Source organism: Saimiri boliviensis, chromosome 15, assembly GCF_048565385.1.
Source record: "Saimiri boliviensis isolate mSaiBol1 chromosome 15, mSaiBol1.pri, whole genome shotgun sequence".
NCBI lineage: Eukaryota > Metazoa > Chordata > Mammalia > Primates > Cebidae > Saimiri > Saimiri boliviensis.
The window spans coordinates 18076188-18092624 of record NC_133463.1 but is presented as its reverse complement, the minus strand read 5'-3'; the positions used below and the strand labels follow the sequence as shown (position 1 = coordinate 18092624).

Below are 16437 nucleotides of genomic sequence, written 5' to 3'. Positions count from 1 at the left end.
GGCTTTGCGAGGGGCGTGTGCTTTCGCTCGGACCTTGCTTTGTGCGTTCACAGTCCTTCCCTGGGAAGTGCTTTTGTCAGCTTCATGCTCTAGGGGTTTAGGAACACCCACATTCTGAATGTAGCAGCAGGTGTATATTATCTTGAAAGAGACTGCGAGTCTTAAGCCTTTTTCTTTTTAAGGGAAAAAATCTTTTGATAACCTAACCTGTGGACCCCATTTCACCCCACGCTGTAGGGACTTGTGTCCATCCGGCAGATCTAATGCCTGTGCGGACCTCACATCCGGGGTGTTTCTCTTTAGGCGGAGCAGGAGTGCGGGGATAACAAAGTGCCTCATGGAAAAGTATTTTACTTTACCGAGTTCGGTTCCAGCGTCTGTTCAGTCCGATTCATTTGGGGCACGTGCTTTCCAAAGATTTGAATACTCTAGGAGACTCTGGATTTCAAATAATTGTCGTGAGAATATGATCATTACACTAATAGCCAACTTATGCTATATGGTAATGTGAGTAGGCGTGATGAAAGATTCCTGTGTAGGGTGGGAAACCTGTCCGTATTTCCGTACGGCTTTAAAGAGGCTGTTGCTGATTGGCCGTCTCTCTTACCCTCCCATGACAAATGATCCAGGAGGTCGCTGGGCTGGCATTGGAACTCTAATGTTCTTGGCCCTGGAGGGCACACGTATCTTCCTAGTGAGGGCTTTCCTCTTTTCACCCAGAGCATTAACTCATTTACTCAACAAGGGCTTGTTGGAGGCCAACTATGACAGTATAAAGATTGTTAAAAGCCTTGAGCTACGCCCTAAGTGAGCCTACAGGTTAACCAGGAGAGAATACAAACGTAATGTATGTGATGAAATACTACGGAATCAAGCTGGGGGCCTGGGCGCCTCCAGAGTGTCTTAGAGAATACTTTTTTTTTTTTCCTGAGACAGAGTCTCACTCTTTCACCCAGGCTGGAGTGCAGCGGCACGATCTCAGCTCACTGCAACCTCTGCCTCCCAGGTTCAAGCAATTCTCCTGTCTCAGCCTCCTTAGTAGCTGGGACTACAGGCGCATGCCACCAAGCCCAGCTAATTTTCTTTATATTTTTAGTAGAGAGGAGGGTTTCACCGTGTTAGCCAGAATCGTCTCGATCTCCTGACCTCGTGATCTACCCGCCTCAGCCTCCCAAAGTGCTGGGATTACAGGCGCCACTCCTGTCTCAGGGAATACTAACTGAGAAGCAAGGGCTTGCCTAACGCTGGATTAAAGAGCAGGAGCTTTGGAGCTGAAAGGGTGGGAGCAACGGATGATGGCTTTTCTCTCCAAGGGCACTCCTTTCTTCCTCTGAGATCTTTTTAGAGGGTATTTACTGCTAAACTAATGAAGCTTGTGTTTTAGGCACGCTTTCACCAGCCCTTTCCAAAGTCCATATTGGAACTTTAGCACTGAGTTTACGTGATCATATGTTGTTTTCTACTTATTAATTAAAAGGAAAATACCTTAAAGCACCAATGCCTCAAAGAGAAATTGGTTAAGACCTGTCTTTTTTTATTTTCCTTTCCAGCTTCCCTTCCTTCATACTTCCTTTCATGCTAGATACGCTGGAATGGCCCTGGATATTTTTGGGATCTGAGTGGGTGAAAGAGTTGTATTGAACTTGGGCCACTTCATAAGTTACGGCTGGCTCTCCTGGTGCTGGATTAGCTTTGAGGAAGACATGTTCTACCATGTCGCTCAGTGCTATGATACAGGGATGTGTCCCTTGGCACCTGGCCCTAGAAGTATGTGACTAGTGGAGAAGAGAGTTTGAGACCTGGCATGATGGTGCACGCCTGTAATCCCAGCACTCTGGGAGGCTGAGGCAGGTGGATCACTTGAGGCCAGGAATTTGAGACCAGCCTGGTTAACATGGTGAAACCCCGTCTTCACCAAAAATACAAACAAGTGAAATGTGGTGGCACGTGCTTGTAATCCCAGCTACTCAGGAGGCTCAGGCAGGAGAATCACGCGAACCCGGGAGGTGGAGGCTGCAGTGAGCAGTGAGCAAAGATCGCGCCACCACCACTGCACTTCAGTTTGGGTGACAGAGCTAGACTCTGTCTCAAAAAAAAAAAAAAAAAAAAAAAAAGCCCTCTGGGCACGGTGGCTCACACCTGTAATCCCAGCACTTTGGGAGGCTTAGGCGGACTGATTATGAGGTCAGGAGATTGAGACCATCCTGGCCAACGTGGTGAAATCTCATCTCTACTACAAATACAAAAATTAGCTGGGCTTGGTGGCACATGCTTGTAATTCCAGCTACTCAGGAGGCTGAGGCAGGAGAATCCCTTGAACCAGGCAATCAGAGGTTGCAGCGAGCCGAGATCGCGCCACTGCACTCCAGCCTGGCAACAGAGCCAGACTCTGTCTAAAAAAAAAAAAAAAAGGCCTGGCATCTGCTCACACCTCCTGTAATGTCAGCACTTTGGGAGGCCGAAGCAGGTGGATCATTTGAGGTCAGAAGTTCAAGACCAACCTGACCAACATGGTGAAACCCCATCTCTACTAAAAATACAAAACAAACGAAAATTAGCTGGGTGTCATGGTGGGTGCCTACTCCCAGCTACTCGGGAGGCTGAGGCAGGAGAATCACTTGAACCTGGAAGCAGAGGTTGCAGTGAGCTGAGATCACTGCCACTGGACTCTACCCTCCAGCCTAGGTGACAGAGCGAGACTCCATCTCAAACAAAAAAAAAAAAAAAAAAAAAGAGAGAGAGAGAGAGAGAGTTTGAAATGTACTGAGCCAGAAGCTAATGTAGACAAGATCTTCTGGTCATCACGTTTCTAAAATTGTAAGCAGGATGCTTTGCTTTTGTTTTTTAATTATTTTAGAATTATTTTAGATTTACAGAAACGTTAGAGTATGGAAAGTTCCTGTCTACTTCTCACCCAATTTCCCTAATGTTAACATCTTACTTACCATGATATGCTTACCATGTAAAGCTAAAAAGCCAGCCAGGCGTGGTGGCTCATGCCTGTAATCCTAACACTTTGCAGGGCCAAACTGGGAGGATCATTTGAGCCCAAGAGTTCAAGACCAGCCTGGGCAGCAAAGCAAGACACCTGTCTCTATTTTTTATAATAAATAAATTAATTAAATAAAACTAAAGAGCCAATATTGGTACATTACTACTGATTAAACTCCAGACTTTATTTGGGTTTTAGAAGTTTATTTTTCTGCTTCAGGATCTAATCTAAGATGCCACATTTATTTAGTCATCATATCTCCTTAGTCTCCTCTGATCTGTAACCGTTTTTTAGTCTTTTCTTGTTCTACAAGACCTTGATATGACTGACAGTTTTGGAGTCTGGTCAGGTAGTTTGTAAAATGTCCCTCGATTTGTGTTTGTCTAATGTTTTTCTCATGATTAGACTGTGGTTATAGGGTTTGGAGAAAACATTCACATAAGATGACCTTCTCATCACATTATGTCAGAGGATACATAATACCAGCACACCTTATTACTGGTGAGGTTAACCTTGATCACTTGACATGGTAATATTTGTTAGTTACTCCACTATAAAGTTGCATTTTCCCCCTTTCCATATTCCCTTCTTTGAAAACAAGTCACTAAATCCTGCTCACATTCAAGTGGAATAGGGGATTAAGCTTCAACTTCTGGAGTGGAAAATCTATAAACCTTATTTGGAATTCTGTAAGGAAGATTTGTCTTTCCTCATTTATTTATATTCAATCATTTATTTATTTAGACATATAGACTCTTGTTTGTTTGTTTATTTATTTATTTAAGACGGAGTTTTCGCTCTTCTTACCCAGGCTGGAGTGCAATGGCGCGATCTCGGCTCACCGCAACCTCCGCCTCCTGGGTTCAGGCAATTCTCCTGCCTCAGCCTCCTGAGTAGCTGGGATTACAGGCATGTGCCACTATGCCCATTTTTTTTTTTTTTTGTATTTTTAGTAGAGACGGGGTTTCACCATGTTGACCAGGATGGTCTCGATCTCTTGACCTCGTGATCCACCTGCCTCAGCCTCCCAAAGTGCTGGGATTACAGGCGTGAGCCACCTTATTTTATGCTTCGTTTCATTTGTATACTATGATTTTTACTTTGTTACTCAAATTGTTTCAGCTTTGGCCACTGGGGGTTATTTTAATTAGGTACATGTGTTCCTTTTGTTTTTTGATTATCCCCTGTTTTCTAGAACTATAAGATATTCTGTAATTATCTTGTATTTTTCCTTCTATTTTTATTTTTATTATTATTTTTTTAAAGACGGGGTTTCACCATGTTGGTCAGGCTGGTCTTGAACTCCCGACCTCAGGTGATTCACCCGCCTTGGCCTCCAAAGTGCTTGGATTACAGGCGTGAGCCACCACGCCCAGCCATCTGGTATTTTTCCTTAGCTCACCCTAAAATCAGCCATTTCTCCAAGGAGTCCTGGAATGGTATTTAGAAACCAGGATTTAGCTGGGTGCAGTGGCTCAAGCCTGTAATCCCAGCACTTTGGGAGGCTGAGGTGGGTGGATCACGAGGTCAAGAGATCCAGACCATCTTGGTCAATATGGTGAAACCCTATCTCTACTAAAAATACAAAACATTAGCTGGCATGGTGCTGCGTGCCTGTAATCCCAGTTACTCAGGAGGCTGAGTCAGGAGAATTGCCTGAACCCAGGAGGCAGAGGTTGCGGTGAGCCGATCACACACTCCAGCCTGGGTAACAAGAGCAAAACTCCGTCTCAATTTAAAAAAAAAAAAAGCATATATATATATATATATATATATATATATATATATATATATACATGAAGCCGGGTATGGTGGCAAGTGCCTACTTAGGAGGCTGAGGCAGGAGAATCTCTTGAAGCTGAGATCATGCCACTATACTTGCTCTGTACTCCAGCCTGGGCGACAGAGCAAGATTCTGTCTCAAACAAAACAAACAAACAAAAAAAAAAGATTATGACTTTCATCCTGTTTGCTTCTTCTCGCTCTCCTTCACTTGCTCTGAGGGAAGTCAGTGTCATACGTGAGATGCCCTAAAGGAAAGCCCATGTGGCAAGAAACTGAGGGAAGCCTCTGGCCAACACTCAGCAAGGAACTCAGGTTCTCGTTCCGTCAGCTATGACAAACTGAGTCCTACTAATGGCCATGTGAGGTGAACTTGGAATAATAACCTCTCTCACTCAACCCTTGAGATGCTGGAAGCCCCAGCTGGCTTTTTGAGAGATCTGAGCCAGAGGTGCCCAGCTAAGCTGCACATGGATGCCTGATGCTCAGTAACTATGAGCTAATAAATTATTATTGTGCTAAGTTAACAACTTTGGTAGAAATTTATTAGGAGGCGATACATAGGCTGAGCACAGTGGCTCACACATATAATCCCAGAACTTTTGGAGGCCAAGACGGGAGAGTTGCTTGAGCCCAGGAGTACAAGACCATCCTGGGCAACATAGCAAAACCTCTTCTCTAGAAAAAAATATATAAAAGCTAGTCAGCTGTGGTGATGTATATCTGTAGTCTCAGCTACTCAGGAGGCTGAGGTGAGAGGATCACCTGAGCCTGGGGAGGTTGCAGCTGCCATGAGCCCCGATCTCACCACTGTATTCCATCCTGGGTGACAGAGTGAGACTCTGTCTCAAAAATTAAATTAAGTTAAATTGAATAAATAAAATTAAATACAAAAGACACATTAGATAATTAATACAATTTATGTTTCCTCCACAAGATCAGTGACTGTTAAATTTAACATTGGAGCTGTCTAAAAATACCTATGCTCAGGCCTTTACCTCTGCAGGTCTATTCCGCAGAACTATGATTGTTCTGCATAGCTAGCTTTGGAAATAAATGTGGAAGGTTATAAGGCAATCCATTTGGGGATGTGAGAAGAAAATAGACAACTTTTCTCTCTTTTTTTTTTTTTTTTTTTTTTTTTTGGATACTGTCTTACTCTGTTGCCCAGGCTGGATACAGTGGTGTTGTCTCAGCTCACTGCAACCTCTGCCTTCCAGGTTCAAGCAATTCTCTTGCCTCAGTCTGCTGAGTAGCTGGGACTAGAGGCCCATGCCACCACGCCTGGGTAATTTTTTGTATTATTTTTAGTAGAGATGGGGTTTCACCATGTTGCCCATGCTGGTTGTGAATTCCAATTCACACGCCTCAGCCTCCTAAAGTGCTGGGATTACAGGCATGAGCCACTGTGCCTGGCCTACTTTTCTTTTTAGTGTATTTGATCCTAGAGTTCTTGACCCAAATTAAGGGCTCAGTTTTCTTGGCAGAATCTAGAAAAACTGAAACTTCATCTGCTATTTACAGTTTTTATTGAATAGAAGAGAAACAGAGCTCTCTTACTCACTGTATGGCCTCGAAAAAGTCCCTTATCTATTTTGTGCCTTCATATTCTAAGTAGGAAATTAAAGGATTATAAATGCCATTATTTAGGCAAACAGATTTATTCATTGTTAGATATGTTAGGCAAAAGAAAGGTGATGGGGGCCGGGCGCGGTGGCTCAAGCCTGTAATCCCAGCACTTTGGGAGGCCAAGGCGGGTGGATCACAAGGTCAAGAGATTGAGACCATCCTGGTCAACATGGTGAAACCCCGTCTCTACTAAAAAAAATACTAAAAATTAGCTGGGCATGGTGGCATGTGCCTGTACTCCCAGCTACTCAGGAGGCTGAGGCAGGAGAATTGCCTGAACCCAGGAGGCGGAGGTTGCGGTGAGCCGAGATCGCGCCATTGCACTCCAGCCTGGGCAACAAGAGTGAAACTCCGTCTCAAAAAAAAAAAAAAAGAAAGAAAGAAAGGTGATGGGGTGGTGCCTCACGCCTATAATTCTAGCACTTTGGGAAGCCGAGGTGGGCAGATCACTTGAGGTCAGGAGTTCGAGACCAGCCTGGCCAATATGGTGAGCCCCCATCCCTACCAAAAATACAAAAATTAGCTGGGTGTGGTGGCACATGCCTGTAATCTCAGCTACTCTGGAGGCTGAGGCAGGAGAATCACTTGAACCTAGAATGCAGAGGTTGCAGTGAGCCTAGATTGTGCCACTGCACGGCAGCCTGGGCAACAGAGAAAGACTCCCTCTCAAAAAAAAAAAAAAAAAAGAAAGAAAAGAAGAAAGAAAAGGCCTGGTATGGTGACTCATGCCTGTAATCTCAGCATTTTGGGAGGCCAAGGTGGACAGATCATCTGAGGTCAGGAGTTCAAGACCAGCCTGACCAACATGGTGAAACCTCGTTTACTAAAAATACAAAAATTATCTGGGCATCATGGCACATGCCGATAATCCCAGCTACTCTGGAGGCTGAGGCAGGAGAATCACTTAAACCTGGGAAATGGAAGTTGCAGTGAGCTGAAGATCACACCATCGTGCTCCAGCCTGGGCAGCAGAGCAAAACTCCATCTCAAAAACAAGCAAACAAAAACACATATTGTTGGGAAAGTATAACATCTTAATCTGTGTTAATCATATGCATCTCAATTTAAATGAATGTTTTTACCATGGTGCCCAATGACAAACTGTTGAACCATTTTGATTCGTCATAGACTTTGGTGTATATTTGGTGGTTCTAAACCTTGAAACAGTTTTATTCTTAGATCAGTGCATAGTGAAAAGAAAAAAAAGCCGGGCGCGGTGGCTCAAGCTTGTAATCCCAGCACTTTGGGAGGCTGAGGCGGGTGGATCACGAGGTCAAGAGATCGAGACCATCCTGGTCAACATAGTGAAACCCCGTCTCTACTAAAAATACAAAAAAAAAAAAAAAAAAAAATTAGCTGGGCGTGGTTGCACGTGCCTGTAATCCCAGCTACTCAGGAGGCTGAGGCAGGAGAATTGCCTGAGCCCGGGAGGTGGAGGTTGCGGTGAGCCAAGATCGCGCCATTGAACTCCAGCCTGGGTAACAAGAGCGAAACTCCGTCTCAAAAAAAAAAAAAAAAAAAAAAAAAAAGAAAAGAAAAGAAAAAAGTCCCATATCCAACTAGGTTAAAAAATCACTACCTTCCAGAGATTGTGACATTCCATTCTATAAATCAGCTCTTGGGATTGATCCTGACCTATAGAGCTGTTTTTCTTTTTTCTTTCTTTTTTTTTTTTTTTTTTTTGAGACAGTCTCACTCTGTCATCCAGGCTGGAGTGCAGTGGTGGGATCCTGGCTCACTGCAACATCTGCCTCCCAGGTTCAAGAGATTCTCCTGTCTTAGCATCCTGAGTAGCTGGGATTACAGGAGCCTGCCACCACACCTGGCTAATTTTTGTATTTTTAGTAGAGACAGGGTTTCACCATGTTAGCTAGGCTGGTGTCGAAATCCTGATCTCAAGTGATCAGCCCAACTGGGCCTCCCAAAGCACTGGGATTACAGGTGTGAGCCACCATGCCTGGCCAGCTGCTTTTTAAAACAAGTCAAATGTGTTCATTTTTTTCTTGTTTAGCTTTTGGGTTTCCAGTTTTCTTCAAGGGTTCCCCCTGCTTCTAGGTCATATATGTAGTTTCCAAAGTTTGAGTTTTTAATATATGTAGAATGTAATTTTTTGGTAAATGATGTAATGTATGGACCCAATTTTATTTTCATCTGGATGGATAGTGAGAGCTTCATTTCATAATTATTTCTTTTTCTTTAAAAATTTCTATTTTGACATTTTCAAAACTATGTATTAATTTGATAGTAAAGGTATAGATTTAGGAATAAATACATATAGATATATCAGAGCTATGTATTCAAATACATACATATAAAGCCAAAAGGTTGCTTGATCAAAGTTTTGAAATCCACTGCTTCTTGAGCTCTTTAGACCTTGATCTTCTTGAGGGCAGGGATTTTGATTTCCTTACCTTTGAATCCATAGTTAAGATTGTCTATGGCACATTGTATGCTTTCAAAAACCAGTTGTTAATTAAATGAATGAAACTGCCATTATCTGAATCACGTCTTAAGCAACACAGCTATTGAGAAACTTGACATTCCAGTGTCCTGTGGGAAGATACCTGAGGCTAAGAACAAAAAATGATTCACAACTGGAGGTAGTATAACTTTACTGGTGTCGAGTTTAGACATTTTAATATGGGAATACAAATTCGTTTTCTTCTTTTTCTTTGAGATGGAGTCTCCCTCTGTCGCCTTGGCTGGAGTGCAATGGTACAGTCTTAGCTCACTGCAACCTCTGCCTCTGGATCCAAGTGATTCTCCTGCCTCAGCCTCCCTACCATCTGGGATTACAGGTGCCTGCCACCATGCCTGGCTACTTTTTGTATTTTGTATTATTTTTGTATTTTTAGTAGAGACGAGGTTTCACCATGTTAGTGAGGCTGGTCTCCAACTCCTAACCTCAGGTGATTCATCTGCCTCGGCCTCCAAAATTGCTGGGATTACAGGCAGGAACCACCTCGCCCAGGCTACAAATTCTTAAAATTTTAAATACTTCTTTGTGGCTTGTAATCCATAGGTGCTTAGAAAACTGGTAATTTTTTTTTCGTGATAGTTATTACTGGCAATTATTTTATTTTTTGAGATTGAGTCTTTTTGTGCCCAGGCTGGAGTGCATTGGTGCAATCTTGGCTCACTGCAACTGCCACTTTCGGGGTTCAAGCGATTCTCCTGACTCAGCCTCCCGAGTAGCTGGGATTATAGGCCCAGGCCACCACACCCAGCTAATTTTTGTATTTTTAGTAGAGACGGGTTTTCACTATGTTGGCTAGGATGGTCCCCATCTCCTAACCTTGTGATCCATCCACCTCGGCCTCCCAAAGTGCTTGGACTACAGGCATGAGTCACTGTGCCTGGCCCACCCCCTGCTTTTTTTTTTTTTTTTTTTTTTTTTTTTGAGACAGAGTGTCGCTCTTGTTACCCAGGCTGGAGTGCAATGGCACGATCTCGGCTCACCGCAACCTCCGCCTCCTGGGTTCAAGCAATTCTCCTGCCTCAGCCTCCTGAGTAGCTGGGACTACAGGCACGCGCCACCATGCCCAGCTAATTTTTTGTATTTTTAGTAGAGACGGGGTTTCACCACGTTGACCAGGATGGTCTCGATCTCTTGACCTCGTGATCCACCCGCCTCAGCCTCCCAAAGTGCTGGGATTACAGGCTTGGGCCACCGCGCCCGGCCCACCCCCTGCTTCTTAATAGCAGTCATCTATTCTGTAATGGAAGTGTGCAGGAAAAATTACTCTTCTCAATACTTTAATGGCAGAAGCATGATTATATTTAATTATTTATTTGTTTATTTTGAGACAGTCTTGCTCTGTCTCCCAGACTGAAGTGCAGTGCTGCGATCTTGGCTGACTGCAACCTCTGCCTCACGGGTTCAAGTGATACTCCTACCTCAGCCTCTTGATTAGCTGGGATTATAGGTGCCCGCCACCCACCACACTGAACTATTATTTTCTTTTTTTTTGAGACAGAGTTTCGCTCTTGTTGCCCAGGCTGGAATGCAGTGGAGAGATCTTGGCTCACTGCAACCTCTGCCTCTTGGATTCAAGCAATTCTCCTGCCTCAGTCTCCTGGGTACCTGGGATTACCGCTACATGCCACCATGCTCCGCTAATTTTTTGTATTTATTTTTTTAATTTTAATTTTAATTTTTTTTTTTTTTTAATAAGAGATGGGGTTTCACCATGTTGGTCAGGCTGGTCTTGAACTCCTGACCTCAGGAGAGCCGCCTGTCTTGGCCTCCCAAAGTGCTGGGATTACAGGCATGAGCTACCAATTCTCCTGTCTTGGCCTCATGAGTAGCTGAGATTACAGGCGCGCCACCACCACGCCTGGCTAATTTTTGTATTTTTAGTAGAGATGGGGTTTCATCATGTTGGTCAGGCTGGTCACAAACTCCCGATCTCAGGTGATCCGCCCGCCTCGGTCTCCCAAAGTGTTGGGATTACAGGCGTGAGCCACCGCGCCCGACTTTCTAATATATTAACATTAACAAAAACAGCAAGCTTAATTTCTTGTTTTTATTTTTTATTTTTATTTATTTATTTTAGTTGTTTTTAGTAACTACACTGAACGAAATTTAATTTATTCCACCCAACAGATTATGTTTAACCTGGCTGTGCCCTTTGGATTTTTTTGAGACAGTCTCGCTCTGTCACCTGCGCTGGAGTGCAGTGAAGTGATCCTGGCTCACTGCAACCTCCACCTCCCAGGTTCAAGTGATTCTCCTGCTTCAGCCTTCCGAGTAGCTGGGATTTCAGGCGCCCGCAACGACGCCTGTTTTTTGTTTTTGTTTTCTATTTTTAGTAGATACAGTTTCACCATGTTGGCCAGGCTGGTGTCGAAATCCTGACCTCAAATGATCCGCCCGCCTCGGCCTCCTCAAGTGCTGGGAATCCAGGCGTGAGCCACCGGGCCCGACACGTTTGTTTTCTACTTACCTTATTTTGCTCCTATTTTTCTTGAGTTTATTGGAAGGAAGAGGATAACCGAGAACAAGGGAACGCAAAGAAATTCAAGAAGTAACCGCTTGGTTTTTAAATTCACTTACGAAGTATAGGAGATATTAGCATGGAATACAGTCTGGAATATTTATTGTCATCCACACTCTTCCTATTAGAGGCCTCTCATATTCCTTGTTACTTTAATTTATGAGCTACGTGGCCGAATCAAACTGTTATAGAGCGAATCCAAAATCTGTTCATTGGGGTTATTGATTGCAACGGGTACATTATTCTCAAAGATCTGCCTGTGCGTTAAGAGTTGATTTATATTTAGAGAAATGTTTTTAAAAATAAAATCAATGCGTAAAGAAAACAAAAACTTAAATCCTTACTTTGATAAACTACAAATATGACGAATTTGAGAAGATTCTGATCATAAATTCCTTACAAGAAAAAAAAGAAAAATTCGTCCCCAAAATAAATTACTACCTTAACAAACGAAAACTGTACTTTGCGTCTTTCAAGCTGCTAGGGAGGCAAGAAGAAATAAACGAAATCCAAGGAACGCCTAATGCAGTGCTAACGTACAGTAAAAAAAAAAAAAAAATCATGAATTAAAACAGAAGCGAATAAAATATTAGGTACTGCCTTTGTTAGACTTGCAAGAGTTGCTAAAGAAGAAAAGCTCAATTTGAAGTTCCGAACGCAGGACCAAAGTCCCACCATCCTCCGAACGCTAGAAACTGAGGTCGGGAATGTGCGACACTTTCCCACACGGAATCAAATTTCTTTGCTTAGTGCTTGGTGGACGGCGAGTAGTTAGGGCCAATATAGTGCTCCTGAGTCTTCATTGGATCTGTCCCTTGAACACTTAGCGCATTTCCCTAAACCACCAATGAACAACCCACTCTAAAAAGACCTTCACTGATTGGATACTGTGTCCTCACGTTAGACTCATTGTCAGCCAATAGGAGGGCAAAAGCGACGAAGGTGACGGGTCACCTGGGAAGAGTCTGCAGAGCCTTTCCCCGCCAGCGCCTTCGCTCTTTGACTCCCTCAGTTAGTCCGCTTGTTTGCGATCACCGAGGCCCGGGCTGCGAATCGAGGGTCTCGGTTAGCATCGCCTGGGTGTCTATCTCATCCGTAGGTGTGGCCCTAATGGTGCGGCAAGCTCTGGACTCCTAAGGCTTTGGAGCGGTATGTGGGGTCCACGGGCGGCAGACAAAGCAGTGGAGCCGGGAAGGCCGCGGGAAGCGGCCCCTGCCCCGAGGCAGCGAATCTGCCTCGGAGGGAGCGCCCCGCCTGCCTCTTGTCAGATCCAGCAGTGCGTCCTAGTGAGGCGCTTTAGGACTCCCTACCCCCACGTGTCCCGTGATCTGTTAGCTTTGCTCTCTTCTTCTTTGTCCCACCTCACATCCGACTTTTCCTAACGCCAGCATTATTAATGGGTGTTATCTCATCTTTTCATGCTTCCAGGTTATTTTTTGTAACTTTCTGTTAGTTTTGTGCACCTGCGTGTCTCCCTAAGAGTGGAAGGACATAGCTGTGTTAGGCTTAATTCAAGAGAGACCAGTGTTCCCGTCTTTATATTTAAAACTGTGTTTTTGGGGGGTGGGGGGAGGGATTCCCGCAGTTAGCAACTCCTTTCGTGATACTTAGTGCACTGAAGTGTCAGGGCGGTGCAGAAGGTTTCTCCACCGCCTGGCGGGACGGATGTCCAACCCACATGAGCAAGTAATATTCTGGTTTGGTAATTGCTGATGTTCTATTTTACCATTTCGCGTTCTTACTTTAATGTGATAACCGCTGAGGATTGTTACGTGAGATAACTGTGGCTCCGAGGAGTTAACTTCTTTTTTTTTTTTTTTGAGACGGAGTTTCGCCCTTGTTACCCAGGCTGGAGTGCAATGGCGTGATCTCGGCTCACCGCAGGCAATTCTCCTGCCTCAGCCTCCTGAGTAGCTGGGATTACAGGCACGTGCCACCACGCCCAGCTAATTTTTAGTATTTTTAGTAGAGACGAGGTTTCACCATGTTGACCAGGATGGTCTCGATCTCTCGACCTCGTGATCCACCCGCCTCGGCCTCCCAAAGTGCTGGGATTACAGGCTTGAGCCACCGTGCCTGGCTCGAGGAGTTAACTTCTAAAAGTCAAATTAACTCTTCGGGTAAGGGGAAAGTCAGATTTAATCTCAATGCTTATGTTATTTTTATTAAAGGCCACCTAACTGAATAAGGATTTAGGTTATACGTTTTCCCTCTGCAGCTCTTACATGTGAGAATTAAATTTTTGAATTGAATGGTGAATCCTGACTAAGAAAAGGAAAAATCTTTCAGATAGCTGCCTAATTACAGGTGTCTCACATGTATCATCTAACTGCTAGCTTCTCAAAATGTGACAGGTAGCATAGGCCTCACCTGGAAGCTTGTTGGAAATGGAGACTCTCAGACTCTCCCACCTACTGAATCAGTATTTTCTTATTTTGAAATGGAGTCAATTATTACTAATTGAGAACTTTTTCCAGTACCCCTCCATAATGTCATGAAGTACAGTCAGCATTACCAATTTTTCAGTCTCTACAGAGACTGAATTTAAATTTAAAAAACAAAAAGGTAAAAAGTCTTGATCAGGGTGAAAGGAAAGGAAAAATAATGGTAAAAAGTCAGACTGAGACAAAAGAAATGTTAAATACTGACAAAATTTCAAGAACCTTTTGTTTGTCCTTATACAGTCTGCACATAGGCTAATTCTGCACTCTGATTTCCTCCCACAATTCTGTTCCATTGAGCAAGAGCTTCCAATCTTTTGGAATAAAGGGGTTGATTTACTACTGCTGGTGGTTTTTCCAGTTTATTTATTTGATTATCTAGTAATGAAACTGAAACTAGGTCCAAGTTCACATAGTTTCATGTTGCTCAGTAATTAAAGAAGGTCTCTTACAGAGTTTGTTTTGTTTTGTTCTGGAATTCTGCTCTTGTCTCCCAGGCTGGAGTGCAATGGCGAGATCTCCGCTCACAGCAACCTCTGCCTCCCAGGTTGAAACGATTCTCTTGCCTCAACCTCCCAAGTAGCTGGGATTACAGGTGCCTGCCACTACACTTGGCTAAGTTTTGTATTTCTAGTAGGAATGGGGTTTCACGGGCCAGGTGCGTTGGCTCTCTCCTGTAATCCCAGCAGTTTGGGAGGCCAAGGTGGGTGGATCACCTGAGGTCAGGAGTTGAAGACCAGCCTGGCCAACATGGTGAAACCCCGTCTCTACTAAAAATACAAAAATAATCGGGGTCTGGTGGCATGTGCACCATTGCACTCCAGCCTGGGCGACAGAGCAAGACTCTGTCTCCAAAAAAAAAAAAGAAAAGAAAAAGAAAAAAAAAAGAAATTTCAGCCTGTGTTGGCCAGGCTGGTCTCAAAACTCCTGACCTCAGGTGATTGGCCTCCCAAAGTGCTAGGATTACCAGCCTGAGCCATGGCATCTGGTGGTTTTACAGTTTCAGAGCCTAGCATTTTATACATATGTTCACAGTAATGTTTAAAAGACATGCATTTATACACTAGCATAAAGTTTTAGTGGCTCTTTTGTTTTGGCAGCAGAAATCACCTGGTATGTTTATTAAAATAAATCTTGGGCACTACCTCCAAAGACGCCTATTTAGGACGGGAATAGAGCCTAGGTCTTTGCATTTTAACAATCTCATTTTTTTCTGTTCAGGTTGCCACTTCTTGGCGTTAGCATTTTAGATAAAATCACAAGTAGAGAAAAACTTATTTTCTTATTTCTTTTTATTTTTTCTACTTATTCTTTGAACATGCACATGGGAGAGAAAAACTTATTTTCTTTTGAACTTCATCCAGTACTCATTGTAGAAGGTAGGAAGTTTTTTTTTTTAACTTACATTATGGTTTATTGGCTACTGTAAAATTGCTCAGATTCATGTATTTCAGATTATTTAACAATTCTCATGCTTGTAATCCCAGCACTTTGGGAGTTTGAGGCGGCAGATCACCTGAGGTCAGGAGTTCGAGACCAGCCTGACCAACACGGTGAAACCCCATCTCTACAAAAAAGTACAAAAATTAGCTGGGTGTGGTGGTGCATGCCCGTAGTCCCAGCTACTTGGGAGGCTGAGGCACGAGAATTGCTTGAACCTGGGTGGCGGAGGTTGCAATGAGCCAAGATCTCACTGCTGTACTCCAACCTGGGAAATGAGCAAAACTCCATCTCAAAAAAAAAAAAAAAGCCGGGCGCGGTGGCTCAAGCCTGTAATCCCAGCACTTTGGGAGGCCGAGGCAGGTGGATCACGAGGTCAAGAGATCGAGATCATCCTGGTCAACATGGTGAAACCCTGTCTCTACTAAAAATACAAAAAATTAGCTGGGCATGGTGGTGCGTGCCTGTAATCCCAGCTACTCAGGAGGCTGAGGCAGGAGAATTGCCTGAACCCAGGAGGCGGAGGTTGCGGTGAGCTGAGATCGCGCCATTGCACTCCAGCCTGGGTAACAAGAGCGAAACTCCATCTCAAAAAAAAAAAAAAAAAAAAAAAAAAAAATAGCTGGGCGTGGTGGCACGAGCCTATAGTCCCAGCTACTCAGGAGTCTGAGGCATGAAAGTTGCTTAAACATGGACGGTGGAGGTTGTAGTGAGCTGAGATCATGCCATTGCACTCTAGCCTGGGTGACAAAGTAAGACTCTGTCTCAATAAAAAAACCAATTCTGGCCAATGCAGTGGCTCATGCCTGTAATCCCACCACTGGGAACCTGAGATGTACAGATTGTTTAGCCCAGGAGTTTGAGACCAGCCTAGGCAACACAGTGAAACCCTGTCTTTACAAAAAATACAAAAAAACTAGTTATGGTGGCATGTGCCTATAGTCCCAGCTACTCAGGAGGCTAAGGTTGGAGGATAGCTTGAGCATCGGAGGGTGAGGCTGCAGTGAGCCACTGCCCTCCAGCCTGGGCAACAGAGCGAGACCCTATCAAAAAATAAAAAAATGAAAATTATTTTGCACTTTGCCAAATCGAGGGTATAGTGGGTAGGATAGACTGAATCCTGAAGTATTCATTTAAAAACATTTTTTCCAACCTA

General features: G+C 43.9%; 1 protein-coding gene across 1 annotated transcript in view; it reads left to right on the top strand.

The window, feature by feature from the left end:
• Positions 1-12351: 12351 nt before the first annotated feature.
• Positions 12352-16437, top strand: part of ARMC1 (armadillo repeat containing 1) — a 48183-nt gene continuing 44097 nt past the window's right edge. Inside the window, exon 1 of the mRNA XM_039464920.2 lies at positions 12352-12549. The gene's annotated coding sequence lies outside the window, so the exon portion shown is untranslated. The remainder of the gene's footprint in view (positions 12550-16437) is intronic.